Below are 16,317 nucleotides of genomic sequence, written 5' to 3' on the forward strand. Positions count from 1 at the left end.
GCCTTCCCCACTCAGACTGGAAGGGGAAGGAAAAAGCATTAAAGAAAAAAAGAAGAGAAAGCAGACACTGTAGTAAAGGGTGTGCTGGAACAGCATAGGCAGATACGCCCTATGGCTCAGTTACTGATATCTTACTATCTTAGATGGTTTGTATTACCTATAGGAACAGATTTCTTGACTTTATGTTATTCCATTACCAATGGTGGAATAAATAACGCACATGAGCCTCTGTTGGGAAGTCAGCAGGGAGCTGCCTGCCTCCGTGTGAATTTAAAAATCTCTCAGCTGACACAGACCCAAATAAAATGCCAGCATTCTGCAATGACATGTGGCTTTGTGACCCAGAAGGACTTTGGATCCATAAACGAACAAATAGATTTATTACACTCATCCATAGAAGACATTTTTTCAGCTGTGACAGCTATAACAGGGATTATATTATTCATTCAGGGTGAAATTCACCCATGTGCGAGGCCATGCACAAGTTCCTGGACACCACTTACAGTAAGCCCTTAACATGGGGCTTAAATTGGGTATAAGAGGGGCACGACACCTTGTGCTGGCCCTCAGCAGGGAGATTAATTTCACCCTGGTTAAATAATTTAAGTTAGTGATGGGAAAACCTCAGAAAAGTTAGGAGGTTCCATCCATAGAGGCACTGAGAAGGCCAGATGCTTAACCAAACTATATTCAAGCTATTTGAATCCTCAGAGCTCTGAGAAACTGTGACGGGATGCTCACATGGTTTTCGGTACTTTCTTCTTTCAGTCAGGCTACATATAATGCAAGGACAGTATTTCTTCATGGGATCTGGCACTTGGCCAGAATAAAAAAGTGCAGACACAAATTAAAAGGACTTTTAAAAAAAACCCTGAACTTTACCAAACGTCACAAAAGGTTCATTTCCCAATTGGATTGGTGCTTGGGGGAAGGTTTGCAGAGGATTCTCCCACCCATTACTAAACTGTAGTCAAAAGAGTCTAATTTATAAACTAAGGACCGGATTTTGCTAGCCTTGTTCACACTGAATAGTACTTTACTCCTCAGGGAGTTGGCTCTGTATTTTGTGGGACCTCTTCCAGAGAAAAGTACTACTCAACCTTAGTAAGTGCGGTGGGATACTATTATTAATTATTATTTATGTTGCAGTATCACCTAGAGGCCCCATCTGAGATCAAAGCTCCAGTGTGCTATGGTCCCTACCCCAAAGAACTTAAAGCTTAGATAGACAAGACAGATAAAGGGTGGGAGAAAGGAAGTGTGATTATGACTATTTTACAGATAGGGAATTGAGGCACACACGGAGTGGCTTGCCCAAAGACATACAGGAAGTCTGCATAAGAACCAAGAATTAAGGCCCAGATCCTCAAAGGTATTTAGGACTCTAACTCCCAGGGAAATCAATTTGAGGATCTATGCTTGAATCAGTCTTCTCAAACCCAGTCGACTGTCTTAACTACAAGATCCTCTTCATCTCAAAGACAAAGAACATGGCCCAAAAGGATTTCATGCTGCTAATTTACTCAGGCAAAACTTCATTTCACCAGTGAAATCAACGGGAATTTTGCCTGAGTATAGGACTGCAGGACTGGGTCTGCGAGCTCATCACTGATGAGAGGGAAAACTCTCCACGGAAGAGCCATTACACCTATCAATAGGATTCTGTAGTAATTACAGGCAATGGGTAGGCAGCAGATGTGTCGTGACTGCTTGTTATCACACTGATCATAATTGTGCCATTTTTACCTTGTGCTTCTTTTGCCTGTTGTACCCACCTGTTGTCTCTCTTACTTTAATGAGCTGTTTGGAGCTGTTTATTATGTGTTTGTACAGTGCCTAGCACAATAAAGTAAGGGCCTCTAAGCACAATACAAATAAATAATAATGTTAATGATGCTAATTAAGAAACCACATGTTCACCTATTCTAGCCATAAAAAATAAAGGTAGGACCTATCTGTTGAACTGGACTATTAAAAGTCATCCCCCTACTCTTGCGGGATGCCTCTGCCAATCAGATGGGACACTGAAATAGAAACAATGACCAGTAATCACCACTAATGGCTGGGTCATTAGTACTGATGCTACATGAATGTCAGAGACCAGGTGCAAGTGACATGGGGAAAGGAGTCAGTGCTAATTGCCCTATTCAGAAAATGTAAATGTGTTCCAAGGCTGTGTGATAGCAACAGGGGAGAAACTGATCTGGATACAAAGCCCAAAATATTAATGGAAATTAGAGATGGAAAAGGCCTCTTAGGTCTTCTCTATTCCCGTGCCAAGGAAGGATTTTCCCTTACATCACATTGTTTAGTGTTTTATCTAGTCCAGTTTTAAAAGTCCCAAGAGATGAAACTGCTGCCATTCCTCTAGGAAGACAATTTCACATCTTAACAGAGATTGTGGATAGAAAGTTGTTGGTAGTATTCAGCCTAAATTTTCCATTTCTTAGTTCATCCCATTACTCTTAGTTATAATGGAAGGGGACTTCCCTCCTTCAATGGGAGTAGGAATTACTTAATGTTACAGGAACGCTTTATGCCTGTATATATGGCCAGGACTACACTATAGACTTCTGCCGGTATAGCTGTGTCGGTCCTGGGTGTGATGAGGTGTGATTCATGATCAGAGTTGTGTTGGCAAAAGCCCCTAGTATAGACACAGTTAATTGACAAAACTGCGCTTTAGCCAGAATGGCTTATTTCTAGCTTGGAAGAGCTGAAATAAGCTATATGGCAAAAGCAGTTTTGCTGATACAAGTTGTGTCCTCACTAGGAGCATTTTGCCAGTATGGTATTCCAGTATGGCTGTATTGGCAGAGTGCTCCTAATGTAGACCTGGCCTATGTAAATAATTAGTTAACAGAAAAGGTGCCAGTAGATGGTGCTTTAGTTAGGAGGCAAATTTTAGGAATCCAGGTTTAGGCATCCACATCTGAGCCATTCTTTTAGGTGACAAACTGTCCCAAATTGAGGTATCAATAGAGGAGGTTTTGAAACAAATTCAGGTAGCTAATGTTTTTTTAAAGAAGGCTTCAGAGGTGATCCTGGCAATTTCAGGCCAGTAAGCCTACCATTAGCACCAAGAAAATTGGTTGAAACTATAGTAAAGAATACAATTATCAGACACAAAGATGAACGTGATATGTTGAGGAAGAGTCAACACGACTTTTGTAATGTAAAATCATGCCTCACCAATCTATTAGAATTCTCTGAAGGTATCAACAAGCATGTGCACAAAGGTGATCCAGTTGGTATAGTGTTCTTGGACTCTCAGAAAGCCTTTGACAAGGTCCTACACCAAAGGCTCTTAAGCAAAGTAAGAAGTCATGGGATAAGAAGGAAGGTCCTCTCACAGATAAGCAACTGGTTAAAAGATAGGAAACAAAAGAATGGAATAAATGGTCAGTATTCACAATGGAAAGAGGTAAATAGCAGGATCTCCCAGGGGTCTTATTGGGACCTGTGCTGTTCAACATATTCATAAATGAACTGACAAAAGGGGGTAAACAATTAGGTGGCAAAGTTTGCAGACAATACAAAATTACTCAAGATAGTTAAGTCCAAAGCTGACTGTGAAGAGTTACAAAGGGATCTCAGATAACTGGGTGACTGGGCAACAAAATGGCAGATGAAATTCAATATTGATAAATGCAAAGTAATGCACATTGGAAAAAATAATCCCAACTATACATACAAAATGATGGGGCTTCAATCAACTGTTATCATTCAGGAAAGATATCTTGGAGTCATTGTGGCTAGTTCTCTGAATACATCAGCTCGATGTACAATGGCAGTCAAAAAAGCTAACAATGTTAGGAACCATTAGGAAAGGAATAGATAATAAGACAGAAAATATCAAGATGTCACTATATAAATCCATGATACACCCACACCTTGAATAATGAGATGGCAGCCCCGTCTCAAAAAAGATATGTTAGACTTGGAAAAGGTGCAGAGAAGGGCAACGAAAATGATTAGGAGTATGGAACAGCTTCCATACAAAGAGAGATTAAAAAGACGGGGACTGTTCAGCTTAGAAAAAAGATGACTAATGGGGGATATCATAAAAGTTTACAAAAATCATGAATAATGTGGAGAAAGTGAATAAGGAAGTGCTATTTAACCCCTTCACATAACACAAGAACCAGGGGTCACCCAACAAAATTAATAGCAGGTTTAAAACAAACCTAAGGAAGTACTTCTTCACACAGTGCACAGTCAACCTGTGGAACTCATTGCTAGGGGAAGTTGTGAAGACCAAAAGTATAATTGGATTTAAAAAAGAATTAGATAAGTTCATGGAGGATAGGTACATCCATAACTATTAGCCAAGATGGTCAGGGATGCAATCCCATGCTCTAGGTATCCCTAAATCACTGATTGACAGAAGCTGGGCCTGGATGACAGGGGGTAGATCACTAGATAATTGCCTTGTTCAGTTCATTCCCTCTGAAGCATCTGGCACTGAACCCTGTCAAAAGACAGGATACTTGGTGAGATGGACCATTGGTCTGAGCCAGCATGGCCATTCTTATGTCTCATGTTAATCTTCTGTCATTATTACTGTAGAGATGCTAGTCATGATGCCATAGATAAAGAAGAGATCTGTTTGTCATTTATAACAGGGGCTCAGCCACTTAGTGATGTAAAATAATGCACATCTTTCCTAAACTGTTTGAGAAGCACTTACTCTTTGGGAACAGAATGAATTTTCTGAGGATTTACAAGTAAGTCTGTTAATACGAAGAGAGAGAGAACAAACATGATGCTTCATGCAAAATATGAAGAGAAAGTCCCTGCCATAAAAGGGTTTTCAGTCTAAGAGCAGTCCAAAAACACAAGTGGACAATAGATCACTGTGAGTGAGGAGTATTGGGAGCGACAATGGTATGAGAAACAATGAGAGAGAGTCTGTTCTTCAGCAGTGTGGTTTTCCATGGAGAGAGGAATGTAAACATTTATTATTATTAATTATTATTATTATTTATTAATTGAAAGGTAAAATAATAGAAATGTCTATCCAAGGCTCTAGGTGCCCTAATGTTATTAATTATACAATAAATATATTAAATCTCAGCCTTAAAACAACCAGTTCCACAGGAACTCATCCAGCCAGCCACCTTACCCTCTTCATCATCTAGGAAGTGCACCCTGAGACCTCTCCAAAATGCCATCTCAAACAAATGTCTTTTGCAGTGTGCCCAGAAAGTTACCAATTTCAAGTTATTTTGGACCACGGGGTTATTTGTGTTAAAGGAGTGCCTAGAGTCTCCAGATGAGAGTGGGACTCCAAAGCACTAATGGCTGTACAGTCACAGAGGGTTTATCTAGAGCAGGGGAACTGGCACCAATCTAACTCCGTTGATATAGATAAACCGATTCAAAACCCTAATGTAGACACAATGCACCTGGAGACTATTAGCATCCTTAAGAGCACTAATAACTAGAGGTGGTAGGGAAAAGGATTTTCTTTCCTATGAAAAGTTTTGAGATTTCAAAAATCAACAACGAACAACAAAAAACAAGGTTCTGAACTGGGATGTAAAGACAACATTTCAGAATTTTTGGTGAAACAAAATTCTGGAAAAATAACCACCATGCTTGAGTCAATCAAAATGTTTCAGTTCAATAAATGTGAAAAAGTTTGGTTTGATTTTGACTCTTTTTAATTTTAATGTTTTTGTTTTGATATAGAATAAATTTTGCCATTTTAAACTTTTTCCATTTTTTTTTTACAATTAAATTTCATCAAATACAGTCAGGCCCTTCCCCCCAGCCAGCTCAGCAGGCTGTTCAGACCCTGCATATATATATACATATCATCTGTGTAGGTGCGTACACACACACACACACACACACTCACAATAGCTGTGAGTATATTGCTGAGGCAACCTGTATATTCCCAGGAAGCTACTTTCACACTCCCACCAGGCCTGTGCAGCTGAGTGTGGCCACTTACCTGTTGCTTGAAATACTCACTGTAAATTAATTAGTTTTCACTAATATTTTATATCCGGAAAGATACTGAAAATTAATGTGCAGTGAATATTTCCCATCTGACAGCACATTCAGCACATCAGAGTTTAGCTGGAGTGAAACTATGAAATTGCATACAAGTGTTCATAATTAAAAAGTCAAAATAACAGTTACCAACCACTAACTAGGATATCTTTGTTATTTTTTATTCTATGCACAGCACCTCAGATATCACAGTGGGATAACTGTTGGCAAATTCTGACTTTTAAGCAACAGCCACTGTACTGTACATGCTCATCTGTATTTGTCTATCATGTCGAATAGTCTTGCTTATGTATTTAAAATCTTTGAGATTGATGTGAGAACAATATGAAAGCGTTAAAGGATCCGGGGTACTGGAAGAGACCTTGTAATGTTGGGTAGATTATATACAGTATACTACTGTGTGATGCATTAAAGAAAAAGGAAATCTTAGAAAAGGAAAGGAAAGGAGATAGTGGGGGAAAGGGTAAACCGAATTGCTTAGTCTTCACAGGGCAAGTCATATAACAGCAAGAAGAAAGATAACTGATGGGTAGTATTTTAAGGCATATTAACCCAATTACAAGTATATTTTTACAATCGTAGCTCCAACATTTATCACACTGCATTTATTAGACCTCTGAGCTAGGTTATGTCAAATGAAATGCTGTGAAACTACAGCATTTCATTAAATTGCTGCTGGAGCAGGGTATTCAATCCTGATACTCTTAAACCACATGATTTTATCAAAATCTTCGGAAATTGAAGCAATCACTAAAAGGTGTCGGGAAATTAAAATGTTCTGTCTCAGTGAAAGAGATACACTCCTTGTAACATATATCAGTAGGTTTTTTTAAAGACACATTACTATGCAGAGAAAAGGCATCAAATACAAGAGACACAGTAGATTCCAGAAAAATCTAGCTGCTGCAATTTTTCATACTTAAAAATAGACTTTAAGGGCAACACAGCTGAGTTCTTTTATAGTTTGTTTCTTTCTTCCATCCCCCACTGCATCCTATGATTGATAAAATGTCTGCAAAAAAGAAAACCATGCAGAATTTAGAGATGGTGCTGTAAACAGGAAGGCGCATATTAAACCTAGTTTCTAAAATGCTATCCACATAGTGCGTGCAGCTGTTTACATGTACAAATCTTGCATTTGCCCATGCAAAAAAAACCAAACCTTCGATTCGATGGTTAGATGGGCAATCATGTGATCTGTGTGTGGAAATGGGTGTGCATGACAAATTTTGGAGACCCTAGGGGAAACGTGGCCTTTAAATTGAAACTAATCCTTATGTATATATCGCAGGTTCCATCTGAGGATCTCCAAATGCTTTATAAATGTGAAAGGGCCTGGTTCTCAGTTGCCCTGCACCTTGTTGTGATACTTCCCAAGAGTGCCCAAGGTTATGAGGAGTCTTGTGGGTGCCCCTAACATGAGGAAGCCTTGTTTGTGCTTGGCAGAGGTCAGCTCTCTGTCTCCACCTGCCACAGGCAACTCAAACACTCCCCTCTCAGCCTTCGCAGTCTCTGCTGTCCTACTATGTTTGATAGGCACACTCCAAGCCCCAAGACCTCCGAGCATCCCCCTGGAGTGTCCAGTCCCTGGTCCACTGGACACTCACAGAATTCCCAGAACCCAAAAGAACAGTATCCCCAATTTACCAGATTTGCCTCAGGATCACCTTTCCGCTTACCTCACAGCATTTAGATTTGTTTATAGTAAAAACAAGTATAAGTTTAATTAACAAAGAATAGAAATTTGAGAGGAAGCAAATAAAACTATTGGAAATGATGGTTTCATGTAAGATAACATCATAACACACTTTCTAGAACCTACACTTAACTAATCCTTTACTGTCTAATGAAATTTAGCTCACTTCTTTCTCCCAGCATTTAACAGCTAGGCTAGCTGTGACCTTCTGTTCTTAAGACCCCTAGGTGAAGGATACTGAGTGACTCCTTGTCTTCCCTTGATATACTAGCACAATTCTTTGATCTTAGTCACAAACAGGGCACCCTCCTGCTGTGTGTTCCTTCCTGTAGATTTTGTGTTCTCTTCTCAACTTCACAATCTTGATTAGCAAGTGGCTCAGTGTGCAAATAGACTTACATATCAAGACACACAATATACAATAACCAGCCAGGGAGAGCTAAATGTCTCCTATCCCCTGCCTGAACAAAACCTGCTTATCACCTTCTGGTGACCTATCTTAATCTACATACCATAGTTCTCAGTACAGATATATAACTTCTTAAATATCATCTGTACATACATCTGATAGTGATTAGGATGACCAGTGCTTTACTGGCTGTCTGTGAAGACCTCATATGCCACCATTCTACACACCATTATGTAGATACCAGACCCAGATGAATATCAGATCCCTCCTATTCATCCGTGATGTCTTCTGCCAGGTGACACCCCGGGGTCCCTGGGTCACACTTGTGCACTAGTGCAAAATGAGTTCAAAGAAGAATGCTGCCAATCAGAATGATGGTGTTCTACACCTGTTTTGCACTGCTATAAAATGACTGTGTACGGTGAAGGGCAATGAAGAGTCAGGCCTTCAGAAATGTTGCCCCTGCTAGGTAGCTAAGGACTATAATCCCCATTCTACAACTCAGGAAACGGAGGTAAAAAGAGGATAGTGGGTGAAATCATGGCCCTGCTGATGTCAATGGGAGTTTTGCTAGGATTTCACTTATTACTCACTTTATTACCCCTGCGCCCAATAACAAAGTGACTTGCCATCCAACACCTGCCAAAAGTGATCGTTGGGCAAAGCAGCTCCATCACGCTGCTCACCTAGGCAGAGTGGGTGTAGACAAGCAAACAAGCTTGACTTCTGAAGTGCTCTTCCCCAGTTCAACACAAGATGTCAGGGGAGAGTTCATTTAAGATCCTGCTTACATCAATAATAACAACAAATGTTATAGAGTTACATATCACTTTTTTTTTTAGATATATTTAATAAAAATCACGGATGATTTCCTTGCCAGTTGCTTTAAAAATGTCACCCCTTTGCATCCTTCTGTAACAATCAGAGTCCAGCTACCCCAAGGAGGGAACAGAAGGTTTAAACCCCCAAAATAAGCAGTTAAATCAAATGATTGTATATAATGTTACTGTGCTAAAAATATATCTAGTAAGATCTTTTGTGAAAGCTTGTAATGTTTGGAACTTGATGGTCATTATACAATATGTATATAGACTGTGGTTATTTATTTATGTAATTATGTATACAGAATACTGTGCTCATAATCTGTAATGTAACCCAATTACACCTCACAGCAGGGAGGTGATCAGACAAGCAAAGAGAGGCACCTGCCAAGTCAAGAGTTTTCACGAAACTGGCTTCAAGTAACTATCCATTGTCCAGCCCAGGAAAAGACAATGATAGGCCATTAGAGTTAATGAGAAGACATTGAGACCTCTCAGCTAGAATTTCCCCACTCTGAATAATCATGAGTCACCATGCCAGGAGAAAATGAAAAACAAAGCGAAAAACCTTTTAAAAACAGGTTTGGAACTGAGGTTTGTCATCCAGAACTTGAGGGACAGTTTCAAAGTGCAAGGCTGTCCATGACCACTGGATCCCTCCTATTTCTATAGCTAAGTGGTACACCTGGCCCTGGTTTACACTTATCTGGAGATTCGGCGGCAGTCAACGGGAGTTACACAAACTACGCAGAGTAGCTTGTGTAACTCCCATCGACTGCTGTGCTTCCCTTCTGTGCGGTGTATTCACTGCAGTGCGCCGACGGGAACCGCGTTCCCATTGACGCAGCGCTACGCCACTTGAGGGTGTGGTTTTACTCAGTCGACTTCCTGATAGATTGAGCGGGTGTGCACTGACTGCTCAATCAATCCAGAAAGATCCATCTGGTGGCGGTGACTTTGCCGCTGTCAGTATAGACATACCCTGAAAAACTGTTTTCAGGCAAGAGAGGTAAGTTGTTTTAGAAACAGGATTTTATCTACTACAGACGTGTAAAGCCTCAGGTTGCAGCTTTATGTTTATTTTCTGTGTGACTTGTGTGTGTTTCTTTCCCTTATGATTTCCTCTTTGAATCTGTGGTTTTTCCATTAAATACATGTTTATTTATTTTTTATCCCACAAAAGTCTCTGTTGTGCAAATTATGTGGAGTGTGTATGCCAAAGTGAACTGATAAATGGGGGCCTCGTTTCACACATTCGGGGGTGACTAACCAGAGGGAAATGGTACAAGTGTCTGGTACTTAAGAACTCAGGAGGACAGATTTGGGGAGACTTGAGACTGAGAGGTGGACATCACTCTGCCAAGAATAAGTAGGCTGGTGGAAACCAAGGTGAGTCTTTGTGCTTGTGGGCAGACTACTAGGGTCAGGGAACTGAACAGTAGCTGCAAATAGCATGAAAGCCCCAAGGTTTCAGGGCAGGCAGTTCAGAACCTTTTACCTGGCTGGGTGATCCCCAAAACATCACACCCACCACTGGCTCCAATTTACCACTGCATCAGATTCAAGCTTCTTCTCCTCCCCTGCAAGGCCCTGCACAAATCTGCTCTTCCTGCCCCCACTTATTCTGCTAATGTCTCCTCATTTTGTCACCCACCACAATCCACTCCACAAATGACATCAGCCTTAAATGCACATTGTATGTTATTCCCTCAAAAAATCTCTGCACCTTCTTCCATACTGCCTCTTAGGAGTGGAACAGTGAGTGACTGGGGGAGGGGAGAAGAGGAATGAACAGGGGCGGGGTCTTGGGAGGAAGAGGCGGGGCAGGGGCAGAGCCTCAAGGGGAAGAGATGGGGGCAGGGGCAGGGCTTGGGGCAGGGGGAAGATTCCAGCAGGAGTGCTGTAGGGTCCAGTTTTTAAATATTACAAAGTTGGCAACCCTAGCCCAACTTTCCTCCATGAGCTATCAATGGGCCTTGCAACACTCCTAATCCCAGGCCTGAGGAGAACACCCAGCTCTCCTCAGCTCTGGCCTTCCCCGTAGGCAGTGTCCCCTCCCCTCCCCTGCTCTGAGACAGATCATGCTCCCTTCCACCTCCGAGGGCACAGACTCAGCAGGGGACAAAAATGAGGGGAATAGGAGGTGACAAAAACAGGGCTTTTAATGTCCAGGGGAAACTTACAGATTTCCTGTGATAGCTACCTCAAAAAAGGGCCAATCCTGGGAAAACCTGGACAGGTGGCAACCCTAGCCAAAGGCTCAGATCTTCAAAGTGTCTAAATACTTTTGAGGATCAAGGTGTTAGGTTGTAAGTTTACATGGCAGGGACTGTGTCATCCTGTGTGTCTGGACAGTTCCTCGCACAACAGGGTGCCAATCTTGAATGAGGCCTGTGGGCACTATTGCAATACAAATAATAAAGAATAACGCTATTCTAGAACGTGAGTGACATAGTGACATATTGAGTGACATACGGGTTTTCAGAACGGTATAATATATTGCCATCATAATAGTATATAATTAGCAGGTTTAAAATGATGATTTTTTTCTGTTCGTGAAAAAATGTAATCGACATTTTGACCATCTCTAATAATTAATAAAAAATATTTCATAAGAAATAGAAAAGATGAACTAAAAATGAGGCAGGTGTCACTGAGTGGGGTGGACAATATTACAGAAAAGTACAAAATTTTCTATAATTTGCATATCCCTCTGAAGTCGAGTAGGCCTCCAGATTCACCTAACGGAGATATTTTTCCCTTGACACTTTTTCATCTTGTGTATTGAATTGATTTGATTAAAACCCTCAGCAGATGATCATTTCAACATATCTTTCCAATATGGTCTAATATTTCCCTTGATTTTATACAATTTGATTTGATTTTAAATTATTTATGGAGCTTACTCAGATTAGAAACTCTTTGGAGCAGGGATAATCTTTTTGTTCTGTGTTTCTACAATGCCTAATACAACAGGGTCTTGGTCCATGACTGAGACTCCTTGGTGTTACTACAATAAATAAATTAAAATAATAATAAATAATAATAATAATAAATCATGATGAAAGGAATGCTGCAGGATCTTGAAACCTTTTTCAATATTTGCATTTTTGTTACCCAAACAAAAATGTGGGTGTGGGTGTGGGTTTGTGTGTGAAGCCCATGAATTTATATAAGAATTTTCTCTTCAGTTTAGTCTACAACTCAGAATTTTTACTCAAAATACCATTTGATAAAGTGCGCAACACACAATGGGCAAATGCAAGATACAATACAGTGCTTAATTCACTGCTACAATGGGCATCTTCCATGTTAATCCTGTATTTTAAACAGAGGTCAGCTAGCTGAGAGTAATTATCAAATTATTGATTTACTGTGTTACGGCTGTTTTTACAATTGCTTTAGAGGTTTAACAGTGCTGTTTTTCTTCCACCTCTCTACTTGATGTTATCCCCCTATGGCACTGAATAAAGCCATGCTGTGCGAAAATAACTGAAGTGTCAAGCTCATACAAAACCAAAATTAACATTGTGTAAATAAATACAGAAAGGCACCAAGGGGGTATCCCCTGTGGTCTAGTTTACACCATATAACTTATTAAAACATAGCATATAAAATCAGCCTTTTAATAAGGTTTCTAAGGATCCCATATTAAACCCTGAAAGACTTCTGGGATCAGTATAATAAGATTACGTAGCTAGATTCCAGGTGTTGGCAGAGCAAAGAACTCTACCCTCATTACTATTATGGAGGTTCCACAGTTTAATGAACTGTTACTGTATAACAAACACAGGCGGGAGTTTGCTGGAAAAGACCAGAAGGGAGTGCCTAGCGATATTTCAACGAAGGGTAGCATGACCAGAGAATTGAACACTGGATTGGGAGCTCCGATCTCCAGGTTCTAATCCTGGCTCTGACAATGGTAGCTTCTGTGATCTTGGTCAAGTCTCAAGTCAATTTCTCCTTACCCTAATATTTGCCATTAAATAGTTAAAACTTAGCAGTTATATCTTCAGAGTGGTTTAGAAACATTATTACTATTCAGTAAACTCATACCAGCCTATGCATTTAAAAAGGAAAAAAAAAAAAAAGAAAGAAAAACCCTACCGAAACAAAATATTGCACACACAATTCTTTCCCAGGGGAGAGGATAGGAGAAAAAATTAACCATACATGACAGATGTTAGTTACGTCGCTTAATGTGCTACTGGAAAGGTGCTCACATACTATAGTGATGAGGGCAATATTAGAATCTATGTAGAAAAGAATAGAGTAATAGTATCTGCTACGGTAAAGGCATATAAATTGGGTATATTCTGAGTCCTTCCTAATTATAGTAATACAAGGCATATTTAGTGATCTGAAGGAATTCTGAGCCTTTGTTGTCATCTATGTCACAGAGCATGTGTCCCCTATTTTTATACCTATTTCCCTCTACCACAGGATGTAGGGTCCCAAAAAGCAAGTTACCTCCAGGCCAGATCTAGCTTCCAAAGAAAGCTCTTGTCTGATTCAGGGAACAGAGGGCATTACACCAGCAATGAACCATCTTACAGGGTGTTCTCAGACGTCACCTGTTTCTGGACAAAGGGCCTGTAACTGCCTTCATCAGGCTAATCTAATGTAGTGCTGCCTGGGAGCCACAGTACAGTCATCGAAAAAGCTAGTTCCAAATCTGAGATTAACTCTGGAAATCAAGGGCTCGAGGCACAAGAAGTCAACGCAACACAATAAAAACAGCTGTGAGCGATCAACAGGCAATTTTCCCCTGGTTGATGTTGCCATGTTTGTCCCTAGGAAGGTAGAGTAGAGTATTTAGCATGACAGCCACTCCTGTAATGCAAGAAGTGGGTTTTATTTGGGGGGAGGTATGACCGTGCATATTAATGAAACATAAAGGTTTATTGTGTGCCCTCTTTAAAAAAATAACCAACATTGTCAAACTTGGGTGCCCAAAGAAAGCCCCAAATCCCTATCTAGGTACATAAGTAGAGGAGGCCTAATTTGTATAGGTGCTGAGCATGGGTCAAGTGGAGGGGGGTTCCTCAGCCCATGTGAAAATCAGGCCACTTTGATCTAGGTACCAAAAATAGGCCTTCAGCTGGCTACTTCTAAGGAGCCAAAGTTTGACGATTTTGGCCAATGTTTGTAATGACCAATAACGACGCTTATGCCATTTTGCAGACATTGATTAATTCACTCTCACAAAACCCCATGAGGGGGGTAAGCAAGAATGATCATTCTCATTATACAGATTGAAATGACTGAAGCAGGGCAATTTTCACCTTCTTTGCACTTGCACTGTTAGATATTCACATGCACAAATACACAGTGGCTGAAAATAGGGCCACGGAGAGAGTCAGTCGCAGTGCTGGGAGAATTCAGTGACTCCCAGTCCTGTTTTCAGACCACTAAACCATTCCTCTCTCTCGAGATCTCACATACTTCATTTTTTTTGTTGCCTTGATATGTCCAGGGGTTTTCCTCAATCCTTGAACACCCTTCCTTTGGAAACTACTTAACACCAGCACATGTGTAATCTGGTGGAATGAAAGTGCTACTGATAGCAGTTACGCAGTGTACAATTCCTTACCAGGAAACACAGTAGCAAAGTAACTGGCATTCTTCTGTATTACTCTACACTCCCCATCACTTAGGGCTTGTTCTGCACTTCTCCTCAGGGGTCTGAGAGAGGCAGTCTCCACCCATTACCAGCACAGATACAGTCCAAGACACAGCAGAAGAAACTTCCATGCCAGCGGAGCCTGTCATTTGCAATTATCGGAGCCTCCTGAAGCTGTCTCTGACAGGCACTGGTAGTTAGCCAAATGCACCTGATTAATCAGTAACTGGGGCAGAATCCGTGTTCTTGTACCACTCTGTTTCCCCATTCATAATCCGATACCTAGTAGCACAATACAAAACATTATATGCAGCAGGCTAAAGAAATGTTGTAAATGGAACACCCAAAGATACAGGGACTATTCTAGGTACACTAGCACTCTACGCCGACAGATCCCAGTACCTCCCCGCATATGCCATTTCTCCCTCTGACACCCCTAGATCTCCAGTGCTCCTTACTCCTACATCATCTCCTCTTCCAAATGTAGTCCCTCTTTCTGCTCAGCCATCTACTGCAGCCACCATCAGTGCCCAGGTGCCAGAAGTTTCTTTGAACTGGCTGCAGTGGCATTTCAGGTGAGGCACCACAATAGTCAGTGTGAAGGCTTCTACAGCACATCCGAAACCCAAATGAATCTATACCAGTTGAAAGAGAAACTACAGATTTAGAGAGGGTAACTAAGTGGGCACTGGGCAAAAAGAAATCCTCCGGCCATAGGAGAGTGGTTTGGAACTGACCCACAGATGCGTGGCTATATTGGTTGCAGATCATTCTAGTGCCCCAGACAAACACACAGAGCCTGACCCAAAGCCCACTGAAGTCCATGGAAAGACTCCCACTGACTTCTGTAGGCTTTGGATCAGGGTCACCCATGCCTATAACTATGGCTGCACCCGCATTAGTATCTACATCTTAGTGATCCGCATGCTGTATGTTGACAAGTCTTGGGGGAGAGAAAGGGGGAAATAACTAGGAAATGAAATTGGGTGGAGAATCATTTTGCCTTACTCTCTTGTAGAGAGGAGATGGACCAAAACACTGATCCAAACACACCTAAACTTTGGGGAAATTTGGATCCAAATCCAGAGGCAGCTAAGGGTTGTCTCTGCCCTGTACGTTTTCCCTGAACTATCAGACTAGACTCAGGAAAGAATTTAGCTACTGGATGTATCTTTTTCAAAATATATGTAGTCCTAAAAGGGAGGCTAAAAAAAGTCTAATTAAAAAAAATCCATAGAGAGAATATCATTAAAGCTCTTTGTTTAAATAATCCACTGCCACCAAAGAATACATTGCTGTTATTCTAGTATTTTTAATTCCTATTAGCTGGCACGGTATCATTTCTTTATACTGTGGGTCTTGTCACACCAGAGAGGCTGTATTGTGCCCAGGTCTCATTGATTTAATTACTCCAGCCTGAATGAATGTAGTCTAACCTAGGACTGCTACTTAAAATGTAAATCAATTCAGTGATGCATAAAAATACCACACTGATAACAGGAGCTGAGAGGAACCTCTTGAGAAATAAGCTTCTGCTCACACAATATGGCTAAGGCTGTCTGGAAAGTTAAGCAATTTGGAAGCGCACACAGCCCTTATTAAATCTTCCTGTAGAGGGAGCCTTGTAATGGGCCTGACAATACTAAATAAATTAGTGAAAATAAATAATTAAAGATGGCTTGGAAAATATGAAAACACACTGTGACTATAATCATTTTTTTTGTATTCAGACCCAAGAGGTATTTGG

Source organism: Emydura macquarii, unplaced genomic scaffold (assembly GCF_026122565.2).
Source record: "Emydura macquarii macquarii isolate MOO-44397 ecotype Brisbane River unplaced genomic scaffold, CSIRO-AGI_Emac_v2 contig_2795, whole genome shotgun sequence".
Lineage (NCBI taxonomy): Eukaryota > Metazoa > Chordata > Testudines > Chelidae > Emydura > Emydura macquarii.